Below are 15,309 nucleotides of genomic sequence, written 5' to 3'. Positions count from 1 at the left end.
GGGTGGCGCTATAGATATGACAGTATTGATGCATAGACTTATTCTCATAGCAGTGGCATCGTTTAACAAAGAAAAAGTTATGGTTGACAAATGTAGACCACAGTGAAAAGTAGTTATCATTTTAGAAAATATACTTTTCAGCCATAGCTACCTGAATGTCTTCTGCAAAGTACAGGTAGGCTACAGATGGATCAAACATGATGAATATTTCTGTGACAATCCTGAATATTCTTTGATGGCGGCTGGACAGTGTTTGACTTGACTGCAGCATTTTGTCATTGCCCCCTGCTGCTGGTGCGTAGTGTCGTCCACCTTCCAGGCGTGTAGCAGTTCATCTGGAACGAGCCTAGTGACATGGACATTTCCAAGCCATGGGGTAGATGTCAGGGCTGTAGTAATATACGACACTGTCATCCTATCACTGTATATACAGTGGGCTACAGAAGCATCTTGCTATGTATATAGACAAGTGTATAGCATGTGTTAAGCTTGTACATCATATAGTGAATATTAGGCAAGTATTGTTGGTAGTGTATAAGAATCAGTCCTGTGGCTACTGAGGCTAAGAAATGGTGGTCATGTGCAACACAAAAGGAATGCAGATTCTGAGTATGTTCTAATAATGAAGTATGATAGATGGATATGAAGCAGACTGCCTATGTAGTGTTGTAGCTTGTATTCTGTGGCATCAGGGATGGCAATAGCAAGCACCCTCAACAGCATGCAGCATGTATACACAAAGACAATGCCACCCATCCAAATACATGCAAAAAAACCTTTTATTTAGGAGAATATAGACACATTTACAAGAAAGCACACATAGTATTTATAAGATATGTACAGGTTGTAGCACGGAGTCCTCCGGCAGCGGCACAACATTGTCTTCTACAACAGAAACAAGGGACACATTCCAATAAGTTATTCCATTTGTAGGCAAGCATGTAAAACAGGCATGCCTCAACCCTGTAACACCCAGTTTGTAGCATGAGGAGATGGTGTAATGTTCAGGGACAGGTGTAAATATTCTTGAATGTCAACCTGTTAGTGGTCTGGGGGGAAGCGTGTGTTCCTTTTAGTACGAGAAGTAGAGAAGTCAGGCAGAGATTGTTTGAATGTGATGGCATATTGCTTAGCATGTGTGTTGAAATGATAATAGTAATGGAGATAACAATGGAAATACTTTGATGTGTACCCTCAGGACATGGGGTCCGTTTCACAAAGCAGGTTTAGTGAAAACTCTGAGTCTGTTAACCCTGAAATGAGGGAAACTGAGTTTTCCGTTTCACAAAGGGAGGTAACTCAAACCAGAGAAGGAGGGGTAACTCTAGCCTGTTTAACAGAGAGAGGTAACTTAAGCTCTCGGTCAGTTGCCATGGTAACATACTCTATGAACCTAACCTGGTCGGGACCAGGTTTTTCTCAACAAACCTCGAGTTTCTCTCTGTCTCCGCCCTCTTTCAGCCACACACGGTATTTGATTTCCTCATTCATTCAGTCAGCAGGCGAGTTTTGGCGTAATATAGTTCTGCCGTCTGTTTTTTGAGAAAATCACTGCAAAAATCAGTCAGTAGGCGACATTAGGAGTTATATTAGGTGGCGACTATTTTCACTACCATGGCATGTCCTTTTGATAATGATCCCGTGGATGAAGGTGCAGCAGAGAACTAAATATTCGTCGGGAGATGATTATCAGACCGTGCAAAGATGTTCTTGCATTTCCAGACAATTATATTTTTGAGCGGTACCGTTTCACATCACAGTCCATCATTTACATACACAACCTAATCCGTCCTTACATTTCCAACATTACCAACCGAAGTCATGCTCTCACATCCCAGCAGATACTGTGTGTTGCACTGCGTTTCTTTTGCAAATGGGAGTTTTTAATACAACGTCGGAGATGCAGAGCACTTGAGCAAGGCAACTGTATGCAGAGCAGTCAGAAAAGTGTGCCTCGCCCTGAAACGGCTACTACCCATCTTTATCATTTTCCCTGGACATGTTAGAGGTGGCGGTGCTGGGCCACCACCCGTTTTACGGGCATCTGCTTTCTTTCTGTTGGCTGAGTAGAAGTCTGTGTTAGTTTAAATAGGCTTAATTATTTAACAGAACATGATATAGATGAGAAGACATTTATGTGTGTGAAAACAGCATTATGTTGGGGATAAAACAACTGTACAGTCAAACAGCCACTTAATATTTACTTTACAATGTAAAACATGATCAAAATGAGGTACCCCCATGAGATTATGCCGAGGTCTTACCTGTTTGAACAATGTTTTTATGTTTCATCTTAAGCTGCTGCCAAGTGCGCTTCTCCCCCGCGGGATTGCACCTAAATGAAATAAATGAATAGGCTACCACTCAAGCAGTTTCCCCCTGTAATATTATTGTGATTGCAAAGGACTACATTTAAACTTACGCATTGACCCGAGCACCAATGTTCTCCCACGCCGTCTCCCTCTCTTTTGCTGCTGCAGCGGTGTTTCACTTCCTTCTAAAAACGTGCTCAAACTCACCGTATGAATTCCAATGGGGTGAAAAACGTAGCCCTCCTCTTCCCCGTTGCCATGGTGACTCGTCGAATCGGGGCTCCATTGATGCTGTCTTTTTATACTTGTGGTGCACGCGCTTAACTCCAGGTGAAACTACTCCGAGTTGATCAAACTAACTCAAATCAGCTGTTCTGGAACCGAAAACTCAGAGTTTCCTATCTCAGAGTAGATCAACTCAGAGTTTGTTGAACCTGCTTTGTGAAATGGACCCCTGGTATATTCTGTCAGTGTATCTACTTCAATATAACAGCCATATGTAATGTTATGATTTAGTACATGTCCCATGTTAGAATGGCACCAGTGCAGAAATGTCATCGATTCAGTCTACAGGATGTGATAGATGCAGTCCAAAATGGAGAGAGCGATTTAGACATGTACTCAGATGACAGTGATGCAAGTGAGTCAGAGAAGGAAATGCAGGAGAAAAGGACTAAGGAAACCTCCAACCCATTGAGTTGCCAGCCAATAATGATGTGGACACCACTCCCCAACCAGAGTTAAACACGGCATGCCTTGTGACCTTTTGCGCTGGCTGCCAAAGGAGTTTATATGTCCCAATACTGTTGTAGATATAGTTGTGTACAGTGGTGGACAGTAACAAAGTAAATTTACTTGAGTACTGTACTTAAGTACAGTTTTTGAGTATCTGTACTTTACTTGAGTATTATTTTTTGGGGATACTTTTACTTTCACTCCACTACATTTGAAGGACAAATATTGTACTTTTTACTCCACTACATTTCTATTGATGCTCTCGTTGCTACTTTTGAGCTTACGTCAGCTGATGATTTTTTTTTTTTTGTGTGCATTATTCAGAGAAAATAAACTGTTTCTGCTGATTTGCGTATGGTTTGTCTTAGTCATATTGCCGTACCTGTACTACGTCATGCCATACGAAGAAATGGAGGAAGAAACTGGAGAAACACGGGGGAAACTCCCACCGAGCACCCGTGGCCTTATCTCAAACCCATGTTTGATTCGTTTCAGTTTACATGTTTGTTGTGCTTATCGCGAACAAATTATATCACGGCCGACAAATACTCGTCCTCCAACCTGAAAAAGCACGTCGCGGTATGTAAAGTTGTTACTGACGTTAGCTAGCTTAATGTTGGTTAAATTGCAGATGAACATTTTAAACGTAATTGTATGTGTTTGTAGTTTGTAGTAGTAGTGTGTGTACTACACAGTAGTAGTGTGTGTGTGTGTGTGTGTGTGTGTGAGAGAGAGATAGAGTGGGTGTGTGTGTGTGTGAGAGAGAGAGTGAGAGAGAGAGTAGCATAGAGTGAGTATAGTATATATTTCACTTGTTGGTGAATGCAGCTGAGTCTGTGTTCTGAGGCTTCTTGCCTTTATTTGCTTATTTTTGAGCTATAAACACGTCTGTAGCAGAATCGCATCAGTGTATTGTATAATGACATTAAGCTACTTTCCTGTCCTGTATTTCCTGAGATATTTTTAAATACTTTTACTTAAGTAATTTTTTAAGCAAATACTTTAGTACTTTTACTTAAGTAATATTTTGACTAAGCTACTTTTACTTGTATTGGAGTAATATGTGACAGGGAGTATCTGTACTTTTACTCAAGTACTCAAGTGAAGTTGTGTACTCTGTCCACCTCTGGTTGTATAAGTACATGGTTTCCCAATGTTTGCAATAATAAAACTGTATGCATAAAGCTATAATTGTTGTGTAGAAAACAGTAGAATCTCTACATCAGAAGTCTCCTAAAGCAATGTCAGAGGTGTAAAACAAAGTGTAGGGCAAGTATTTCTATATGTGGGTCTTACAGGGTTATAAGTGACAACTGACCACATGTATAACTTGCCGTCTGATGTGGTGGAGTCTGTGGCAGCTTCCCCCTCGGCTGTGACCAACATGTCTGCATCACTGATGTCTGCAAATAGGTACACAGAAACGGCTGTCACATGAAGTAGTGCAGGTATAACACAGGTACTTTTCATATACAGGAATAAAGCTGACAGATAATGTAAGTCAGTGTACCTTGTGTAGCGGGTTGAAGGCTATGCTGCAGCTGAGTCAGCTGCCCTTTCAGCTGCATGATGGTGGCATTGCACCTATTCACCTCATGTCGTAATGTATTTATCTGTTTGTTGGCTGCTTTACGCTGGCGATGGAGGCGAGCTGCCAGGTGTAGGCACTGTGTGCTGATATCAGCACAGGCATTGTATCTGTCCCTTGAGAATATCTTCGCATCTAAGCAGGAGTACTGTAGAGACATGACATACATAGTATGTAATTATTATCAACAACAGTGCAGACAATGACAACACAAATGACATGACAACGTGTTCACCAAATGTATTTTCAGTATTTACAGTGAGCAGTTGCAACTGGGTGCAGAGATGACACACGTCATTGTCGTCTGAGGTGGGGAAGCGGCTTGGTGAGGAGATGAAGTTGGTATCCATGATCTACAGAAACACAACCCATTAGCAATCGTTACGTAGCACGCAAGTACAGCACTAATAACATTCGCATGAGTAAAACTGGTAACATGCAGGCAGTCATGTGTGATGCTGGTGACAGTATTGTAGCAGATGTATGCTAGGTAGCTATGGCAGAAAAGTGAAAGTAACCAAAAGGATCACTATGTCTTCTTTTCACTGTGGTGTACATGTGTCAATCATAACATTGATACATTGAAAACGATGCCACTGTTATGATTGAGGTGATAATCAGAACAAGTTGGGAGAGGTCTGTCGTTGGAAGGCATCGCGGTGGTGTGTGAATTTGATTGTGTGAGTATAACATCTCCAGCACGCGACACATTACAGAAAGCACTCAGTGTTTAACCATGTGCCATCAACAACAGGTTTCTTGTCAGAGTAACAAATTATTTGGCCATATGCTGGACCATGATCCTGTATGACCCTTGTGTTTTTGATGAAACTAAAAACATGATGAAACAAACAAAAAAAAACACTTATGTTTGCTTTCAGCTCCATTCAACCATCTGCTTGGATGATAAAGTACTTCGGGCTGTTTATAAAGACGAAACACACAGATTTGTTGTCTGTTTCAAAACTGGAGAGGATGCAAATATTGCGGTGCATGTGCAAACACATGAAAAGGCAGCTGTCCGCCATGGAGGTATGTTTTAATTTCAAATCTAGAGAAGTCCATGCAGGTGTTCTGAAATTGTGTAAATTTGTTCTTTAAGGTAAGGAGTTTATACTAATGTGTGCATCAATGTTGTAATAGTGAACATCATATAAGATTTTCATTTTAGCACAAATTGTTTGTAAATGTAATTTCTGTTTGTAGATTTTAAAATGTGCGAGGCTGTGAAAACTCCACATTACCATTGCTGCCAGTGTGGCCGTACAGTCACAAGACAAAATTGTGAAACATTAGACTCGCCTTACTACATTTTGTTATTCTAACACAATACTGTATTTTTTTTTTCTTTCTTACAGATGTGTCCACATATTGCAAGAGGTGTGGGATAAGTGGGGCATTCTACTGGTACCAGGAGTGGACTGAGGGGCTTCACACCTATGATGACCACCTACTACTAACGTTGCATCTTTGCCTATTCTTGAGACAGTCTGTGCAGGTATTCTTCATTTATTTTGTTTTACTTTCTATGTCCTGTTTAAATTAACTGATAAATTATCTATTTGTTGTTTACCATGTTAAGCTATTTATCCTAAAATGCATGGATCTACCACCGAGTTATTGCAGTCAGTCATATTCAAATTTCTCAAATGTAATTGTCTACTATGATTTTCTTTCAAATGTTTCCACAGAATCAAACTACAGTTGGAAGGGCTTTGGGCACCCTTGAACAGACAAACAAGAAGAAGTATCCAAATCATAAGGGTGTGATATCAAACTGGACAGAACATAATTAAAGGCTACATTCAGTTGTGACTGTTTTAATTTAACAAATGTCAATCATCCTGTGCAGGTGACAGTCTACACCCTGGTTGAAAAGTACACCTTGACAGTGGCAGACGCTGTGGCCAGTTTCAAAAGGGGCCCACAATATAAACCATGGTAAGATTAATATATAAAGAATTGATGATAGACATATTTCAATGTGTAATGAAATATACCCATTTTCATCTACAATGAAGTATATTGCAACATCTAATTGAAACCTTTCATTTAATGTTTGTTCTTTTTTTGACAGTGAATTGAAAATGATGCAAAAAGACTGGATGGGGCACTTATCAGAGGAGGCAACGGAGAAGCTACAAGCTTTCAAGGATAAAATGCGAGGAGCCCTCTCCTCTGAGGCATTTCTTAGCCAGCTATAAGGTGTAATGGCTTCACAGATTGATTTCTTTGTCTTTTGGTTTTGCATCCAACATGACACTCACAACAAACCCTCAACCACACTTACACAACTGATAATACTGACAAACACACCTCATCTATTTGGTCCTCTGATCTAAATCGTTTAGTTTGAAGAAAATAAATAAATTGTTTTATTTATTGGCACTTTGGCGTTCCGTTGTTCCTTTTGTCATGACTTTTGAGCCAGGTCGTGACAAATGTGAGAAGCTGTGAAATGTTTTTTTTGTGTTTTATTATATATTTTATTTTTTAGAACATATGTATTTATGCATTGCATTTTTACAATTGATGCATGTCCTGCAAAAAGTAATAAAATCAATAAACACTTTTTTTACTCATTAGTTATGTAGCTTATCCTTAAAATATATTAATAATGTACAAAAGATAATTACATACAGTCTGTATATAGTAATAATAACAATATTCGACAATCAGCTCCCTTTTCAGGAAAATGTGAACTGCATCTACAAAAAAGGGAGACAGTGCCTTGCCCTCCTCAGGAAACTGAGGAGTTTTGACACCAGCAAGTCCACTATGTCCGTGGTCTATATGATAATAATACATAATATGTCACTGACTTAGAGCATCCTAACCTATAACATGGTGGCATGGTAACCTCACAGTGAAGCAGAGGAACAGTCTGGCACAACCAGACTGTTGGAAACCGATACTTTAGCCAACGCATTTTTGTCTTCCGCTAACTTCTTGCACAGCTCCACAAGTGGCCGGGCCATCGTGAACGAGAGATCGTGTTCAGCTATAAACGCAGTCATACGAATATTCTGTTCACACACACGGTCGGTCATAGATGTAGCTGTGGTACCTGTAGCCGTCGCTCCCGGTAAGGTCGATGTGTGGGAGAGAGCACGCACGGACGCTATGTGACCCGGGTCTGAAGCATGACAAGCTAATACTTTTTTCCCGCTGCTGCCATACACTAGTTTTCTGGAGCACAGTACACAAAAACAAGCTCCTGGCTCCTTCAGTTTTTGACAGCAGCTACCGGGAGGCTTTCCATCTGCTCCGGCCTTCCTCTTGTAGGCCGGGAGCCAGGTCCACCCCTCATGATGTTTTTTTCACTATTATTTCCTGTTATCCCATACATTGGGCCATCACAAGTTGATAACCTCCACCCCCAACTTGGGGCCGTTTGGCCTCAGGGGCCAAAAAAAACCCTTTTTGGGAAAAGCTTCAGGCGAAATGATGCAATTGCATATATTAGGGTACTGCAACTGCATAAATGGTCAGATAAGTCTGACATTTTGCATGGTGTATCCTGACACATAGAGGAAACCATCAGAATAATATTCTGGGGCTTACTGCCTTTCTATTTTCAAATATCACCCTCAGTTTATCCCAAAAGACAAAAAAATGTGTGTCCGCCTGACAAATTGTCATCAAAGGTGATCATTTTCAACCATTTTATTATACATATCACTACTTTACGTGGTTATGAAAAACTTCCCACATTTGTAGGCTTCAATTTAAGTCCAAGATGACCTTTCTATCTAGAAGATTACACCTGCTATGACCAAAGTTCTCCAGTGTACCTCAAATCGGAGAAAACGGAACTTTCAGCATTACCCTTCCAAGTGGGATTAAGCATGTTTTCTTGCATATAAACAATATCTTAAACAAGAGTTGAGACTTGAGTTAATTACATGAAAAGTGAATAATGTGACACCCCCAGGTGGACCAGGGTATCAGGGTGCAATATAAAACAACAGATTAAGCAAAGGAGGGTTCAGTCACACAAAACCTGGTACCCAAATGAGAGATTTATTGAAGAACAAAGTCCAGGCAACACAATTAATAACAACTCAAGTGTTGAGTTATCAAGAAGCCAACCATCAATAGAGACAACATTACTAACTATAGACATTAAACAGCCAAATGGAGACACTAAAATACAGCTCAAACATAAAATAAAACACATTTCTTTGGTTCTTAGACCTTTTTTCTGCTTATCTATGCTGTAGCTTCTTACCATCTTGTATTAGTGTAGAATATGTCCGAGAAGATTTATTCATGAAGATTTATTTTATTTATGAAGAAATGTATGATGTCTATTTGCTGAGATCCATTAGCTGACAATAAAAGTACAATGATAGAACTGGATTTTAATCATCATTTTCTTCCTCTTCTTCTTCCTCCTCCTCATCATCATCCATATTTGTATGGAGTTCATCTGCTAAGTCATCTTCATCTTTTTCCTCTTCTGCCAAAACATCGACAAGGGCTTTGGGGATTCAGAATCTTCATCGGTCGCACCTTCCCTTGGCCTTTGAATGCTGATGTGCAGTCAGCACCAGTGAATGCGTGCAAGGCCAGGAGAGCTGAAATGTGTTCCTCTGAGTAATCTTCAGCCAGCTGGTTGATGTTGATAAGTCTATCTCCCATGTCAAGGATGATATTGACAGTTGATGACTTGGCATAATACAGGAGGATGAAGAGTCTTTTGCTCTGACTCTGACTGTTGTGATGTGAGGCATTTTGGTTTGTATATACTGCATGTAAATGATCACCCTCACATCTGTTTCTTCATGTTTTGAACAGATCTCAGGTAGAAGCTCTTTTAACATCACTCCAGCATTGCATTCTATCTTGAAGGCTTGACCAGCCTCTATGAAAATGACAGGCCTTCGGAGGATGTCTTCCATCATATCTTGAGAGCTCCAGTGATCCAGAAGTAAATGAATGAGTGCGATCTTGTTTTCATCATTTGTGAGAAAATCATTCCAATCAGTGGGTCGATGCATATTCAGCCCATACACCATAAAATGTTCACCACAACCTCTGCGATCCCTCTCAGCTGATTTTGGTGAATGAAGACGGTCAAGGTAAGTGTCTGTGCTGAATACTGTTTCAGCTGCAGCCGGTAGAGTTTTGAAGATGCGCTCTGATATAGTCTTCATTGTTCGTGGCACATCACGCATGTAGAATGAGGAGTTTCCATCTTGAATGAGAGCACATTGGCTTGGAGAAGGAAGTTGCGTATTCTCAGCATCTTTGATTATGTAGTTCATTCCGTTTGCTTTGTTTTTTGCGAAAAAGCCATCGATTGTTGAGATGGAGTATGGTGTCAGAGTCAAGGGATAGGTCATTAGGTCAGAGATGCTTATTTGTGACTTGAGTTGTTGTGATTTGATGAAGATCTGAAAGATGAACCCACTTGTGGCCTTGTACTGGATCACTTTCTGGTTTGATGCTACAAGCTTCCTTTTAGGTGTGGTAGATGACATTGTCTTGAATCTGTTCCTCTTGATAGGTTCAAAGAAAAGGACTTTTTTTGATGAACTCCTCTTTTTGAGTTTTGCCATTTTTCAGGGCATTGAGCACATCATAGCGCACCTCTTCTGGCATAGCTGCTCCTGAAGTCAAACTTGTCAAGGGCTGAGAAGTCCCAAGCTGAAATGGGTTGATGAATCTCTGAAATGCTTCTACTGTTTGCTGAACTTGCTTCTCAGACCGAGTGATTTCACGTGGTCTTAGATCTCTTTGCTGCTTCTCTGTTTGACCAAGTCGACAGAATACTGGGAACGAAGACAGTCGTCGATCCGGTGGATGTGGTGGACAATGAAGACAGTCACGCTGATCAGAGGCCTTTGTCACCTACCGCCTCATCGGACGTGACCCACACATCTGACCCAGATGTTGAGGATGGTGAGTCATTTTTCCCGCTTTTGCTTATTATTATTAAGGCAAAATAACACAATTTATGTCCATCAATGAATAGGTTATAGGCTAAAGCTTAACTCTCTAGGCGCCAGAGTTTATTTAGGAAAATATTCCGTTTGGATTTTAAGATTTCAAAAGGCTGTAGCTTGGAAGTGGTGAGAGATAAATCCATAGTGTAAATGAGAAAAATATTCATAATGACCTAAAGTTTGTGATGGGAGTAAATTTACTCATCTAATTTGCATACTGTGACGTCACCAGGTGGCAAGCCATATTGGATTGTGTAACTTTCAGTAAAACTGATTTTTGAACATATTTACACAGAAAAAAAAATGTATATTGTCATCTCATCCTCAAAATAAAGGAACAGGAGTGTGATCGGAGTAAATTTACTAATCTAATTGGTATATCACCAGGTAAAATTCAGTAAAACGGAATTCTGAACATATTTACACAGTAGATTTTTTTTCCATTTCATTTCATTTTTTCAAAGACTTTTTTGACCCTCTCATCCTCAGAGTAAATGAAGAGGAATCTGATATGAGTGAATTCCCTAATCTAATTTGTATATCACCAGGTAAAATTCTATTTTTATAGCTTTTAGTAGTTTTTATAGTTTTTTTTTGTTTTTTGTTTTTTGTTTTTTTTTTGGTCTTTATAGATTTTTTTGGGGGTGAAGGGGGGGGGGACTTGAACTTATACACATCTATCAAGATGGCATTGTTTGGGGTTTTTCAGAGTGTGGTATCTCTCGTTGCAAGGCACGGCACACAGTCCTACTCCACACTGACTGCACCTGAACTGTGTCTGGCGTCGCCCCTTAGGACGGGTGCGATCTGAGCAAACTACGCAATCTGGACGATCATCAGCATTGCGGAGCCAGTGACATTCAGTGAGCCGCTGTGGCATTTCTCCCCCTTCCACTGAAGGCCTTCCTCCCTTCTTGCCTTCTTTCTTGGAGTAACCCTCAAGTACAGAAGTTACAGTGTCCTGGATGAAGGCCTTCAGTGGTTTGTGTGGGCCAGGACCACACCGACTGTAGATGATGTGGGCATTGACCACACTGATACTAAGACCCGCATTGATAATGCGGCTGTACCATTTCCTGGATCGGTGTGGAAAGAGGTACGTTTTCATGCGCTGATCAGCTGTATCAACTCCCCCCATAAAGGAGTTGTAACTGTCAACGCACTCTGGTTTTTTGATGTCACGAAAACCCGTCGCATTTGCTTTTGAACGGATACGTTTCTGAACACATGTGTTCCCATGAACTGATGTCAGCATGGTGAGACGCTTTGTGTCATGCCATGCACAAGCCAGCAATTTGCCATGCCGCATGAACACAGGCTCATCTCCCCTTTTCGTAGGCAACTGAGCTGGTTTCAGGCCCTGTGGCATCCCTCGCCTGTTGCAGTTCACTGTCCCACACAGTCCAGTTCCGTTAGCTGCTAACTCGTTAGCTAAGGCTGGTGATGTGTAGTAGCTATCCATATACACCTCATGCCCTTTTCCAATGTATGGAGCCATCAGCTGACGGACAATACAGTGGGTCGCACCGAGATGATGATCATCCTCATCTGCTGTGTGTCCTATGTACATGGACCACTGTAAAACATAGCCTGAGCTAGCTTCACTCAGTACAAATGCCTTGTAGCCATATTTATCTGTTTTTTTGGGATTGTACAGTTTCAAGGTTGACCTCCCCTTGAATGCGATGGTCATTTCATCCAGGGAAAGTTCCTTGAGTGGACCATACATGGCTGAAAAACGGGGGATGACCATATCAAGTACTGGACGCACTTTGAATAATTTGTCATAGCCTCGCTGACCCCTCTCAACTTGCTCATTGTTATTTGCAAAGTGGAGGAAAGAAAGGATGATCTCAAATCTGTTCCTTGTCATCACTTTGCCAAAGCCAGGTGTGTAACTTGGCCAAAATCCTGCCCAGTAGTCCTCAATCTCGGGTTTTTCAACAAGCCCCATGCACAAATGAAGTGCGATAAAGGCTTTCATTTCAGGGATGGTGACATCATACCAGCCATGAAATCTGGAGTTTGGCTGAAGTTGGTGTGTTTCAAGGTACTGGTGAGCATATCTATTGGTTTCATTTGTGATGAGGTTCCAGAAATCCTCATCCATAAACAGAGACAGGAAATCACATGCACTAGCATCTGTGAGATCCTTGTCTCCACGATACCCCACAGGCTCATCAAAGTCCCTGATCCATTTATGGAACACCTCCTCACTTCTCAAATACTCCCAGCCATCATCATCAATTGCAGCCCTATTTTGATGACCCCCTCTGCCGCCCCCCACGTCGTCTCCTTCCCCGATTTGTCCCACGACCGCGGCGGAGAAAACTCTCGCCGTGATCAGTGTGTGCTGCTTGTGTGACAGTGTGTGCAGCTACAGCATCGTCGGAGTCACTCGTCTCTGACGAGCGATCGTCATCAGAGGGCAGATCGTCCCCTTCTGAATCGCGATCAGCAAAGATCTGTGCAAGCACCTGATCCGCATTGTATAATCCTCTGGGCATTTTGTTTTTTTATTGCAAAAATCTCTCTGTCTCTCTATCTGTCCAGCACGCTCCTTCCTCTACTCCGCTACTCTCTCCTCTCCCACGCTCCCGCTCTGACAGCCGGTGTCGGGTTTCAAACTTTTTTTTCTCAGATAATTTGCATAGAAACACGCCCACAAATGACGTCAGGATTGAAGCTGAATCTAGTGGCCATCTAGTGGTAGCAAGCAGTAACAGCACAGGGCAGTAGATTTAAAGATATGGGCTGTTTTATTCAGCAATGTTGCCTGTCGCAATAATGCGACTTTGGCGCCTAGAGGGTTAATATACGTGCTGCATGGATATCGTTATGATGCAGCTGCTACTAACATAATTAGGCTATGTAATTTTTTTCTGACTGTGATCCTCATAAAAGTGATATTTTACAAATCTTCATAAAATAAACTAACGAAATTCGTTAAAGTAAGTCATTTGGTGATTCCTAAGCCACTCAGTTAAACCAAGTTTGCTCTGCACTGCTCAGCTTGTGAGGCTGCGAGTGTGACTGCGCAGCCCTTAATCACATCGCGATTAAAAATCGATCTGTAGTAGTTTACTTTTGCCACCTCTGCATACCACAAAGGCAATCCACTGGGTTGTAAGGTCAGAATCAGAAGAACATGCTTGTGCTTTTTTGCCTTTTTTTTTTTTAAGAAACACCTGATTGCAAAGTGTTAGGATGATGTTTGCCCTTGACATTTACATCCGTTTTATTCTCCAGTGGAAGAGTCCAGCAACACCCTTGATGAGTCAGATGTCGCTGAGGCACAGAGCACAGAGAATGAGGAGAAAGATCCAGGTGTAGAGGGCAGTGTGAAAGGGGGGAAGCTACCCATTCCTGGAGCACAGGCACGTAAGAGAAAAGCCAAGTCTAACAGAGTTGATGATGAGGTTGTGGAATATTTGGCTGAGAGCAGGAGGATGATGCAGGATATTCAGGGGTCCGAGCAGCGGCAGCTGGATCAAGAGTCTGCTGCCTTTGAGAAATTGCTTAAGGCTCAACAGGAAGCAGAGGAACGAAGATTTCAAGTTATGCAGCTGCAACAACAGGCTAGTAACCAGATGATTTTGCAGCTTGTGAGCACTTTGGTAAATTCTCAACATCACTCATCTGCAATGCCCTCCTGGAACACCTCAACTCCACCAACAACCTCTAGGGTCTGGCCCACACAACCACATCAGCCATCACAGTCAAATCAGCAACCACAGCCTACTGTCAAGCAGCCCGTGATCCCTCCATATCCTCCCACCTCACCCTATCCTCCCAGCTCTGCCTCACCATATCCTCCCAGCTCCACCTCACCATATCCTCCCAGCTCCACCTCACCATATCCTCCTACCACACCATGCCCTTCCACCTCCCAACAAGAAAATGACAGCGTTTCATCCATTCTAAGTGATGTTAACACACAACTGTACCCAAAGTAGGCTGATATTACCCATGTGAAGCACAGTTTTGAGGTGCAAGTTGGTTTTTCAGTCAAAGTTGTTTGTGTCTTGTTATTTTTGGTAGAAGTTATTTGTTTCTTAAGTTAATAATGTTAAAGAGACACATTTCAGAAGTATTTTTATACTTTATTTGTTTTACAAAGGAACACAATATTGTCTTGATGTGAAAACAAATATTGTTGTTTTTGCCATTGGCACTATATAAAATAACATACAATTATTTTCATTTACTCATCATTTCCTACAAATTTACCATAAACTAGTAGTACAGCCTTCAGGATATTATGCTGTATGCACATGAATAATGAATGATAAAAATGTAACTGTCCTAACAGCTAATTACACTTTTAAACACTTAATAACAAGTTATAAAATGTTCCTGAGAACACTCCACTTATTCCTCTCACTGCTTAAATGGTTTGAACATTCACATTGTAGAACAATAGTGACACAGTGCATCTCTGATGTTATTGGGCTACTGTTGTGCATTCACTTCTTCCTGATGACCAACACCCTCAGCCTCTTCTACAATATAATCTCCCTCCAGAAATTCCTCATTATGTTCCTCACAGTAATTATGAAGCACAAAGCAAGCAGAAACTATGCGACTGACGAATGTAATGTGGGCTTCACACTCTTTCAAAAGGCAGCGCCAATGGCCTTTTAGGCGACCAAAGGCACGCTCAACTGTCATACGAGCTTGACTTAGCCTGTGGTTAAAATTTAGCTGCTGTGGTGTTACCCCT

General features: G+C 41.4%; 1 long non-coding RNA gene across 1 annotated transcript; it reads left to right on the top strand.

The window, feature by feature from the left end:
* Positions 1-6,336: 6,336 nt before the first annotated feature.
* LOC311267152 lies at positions 6,337-7,024 on the top strand. The gene is made up of 3 exons (XR_014623800.1): positions 6,337-6,399; positions 6,488-6,576; positions 6,713-7,024. It is a non-coding gene; the product is annotated as an uncharacterized lncRNA (long non-coding RNA).
* The last annotated feature ends 8,285 nt before the right edge of the window (positions 7,025-15,309 follow it).

The sequence above is a fragment of the Pagrus pagrus genome (assembly GCF_965226575.1).
Source record: "Pagrus pagrus genome assembly, chromosome: 12".
Lineage (NCBI taxonomy): Eukaryota > Metazoa > Chordata > Actinopteri > Spariformes > Sparidae > Pagrus > Pagrus pagrus.
This window is presented reverse-complemented; position numbering and strand designations above follow the sequence as displayed.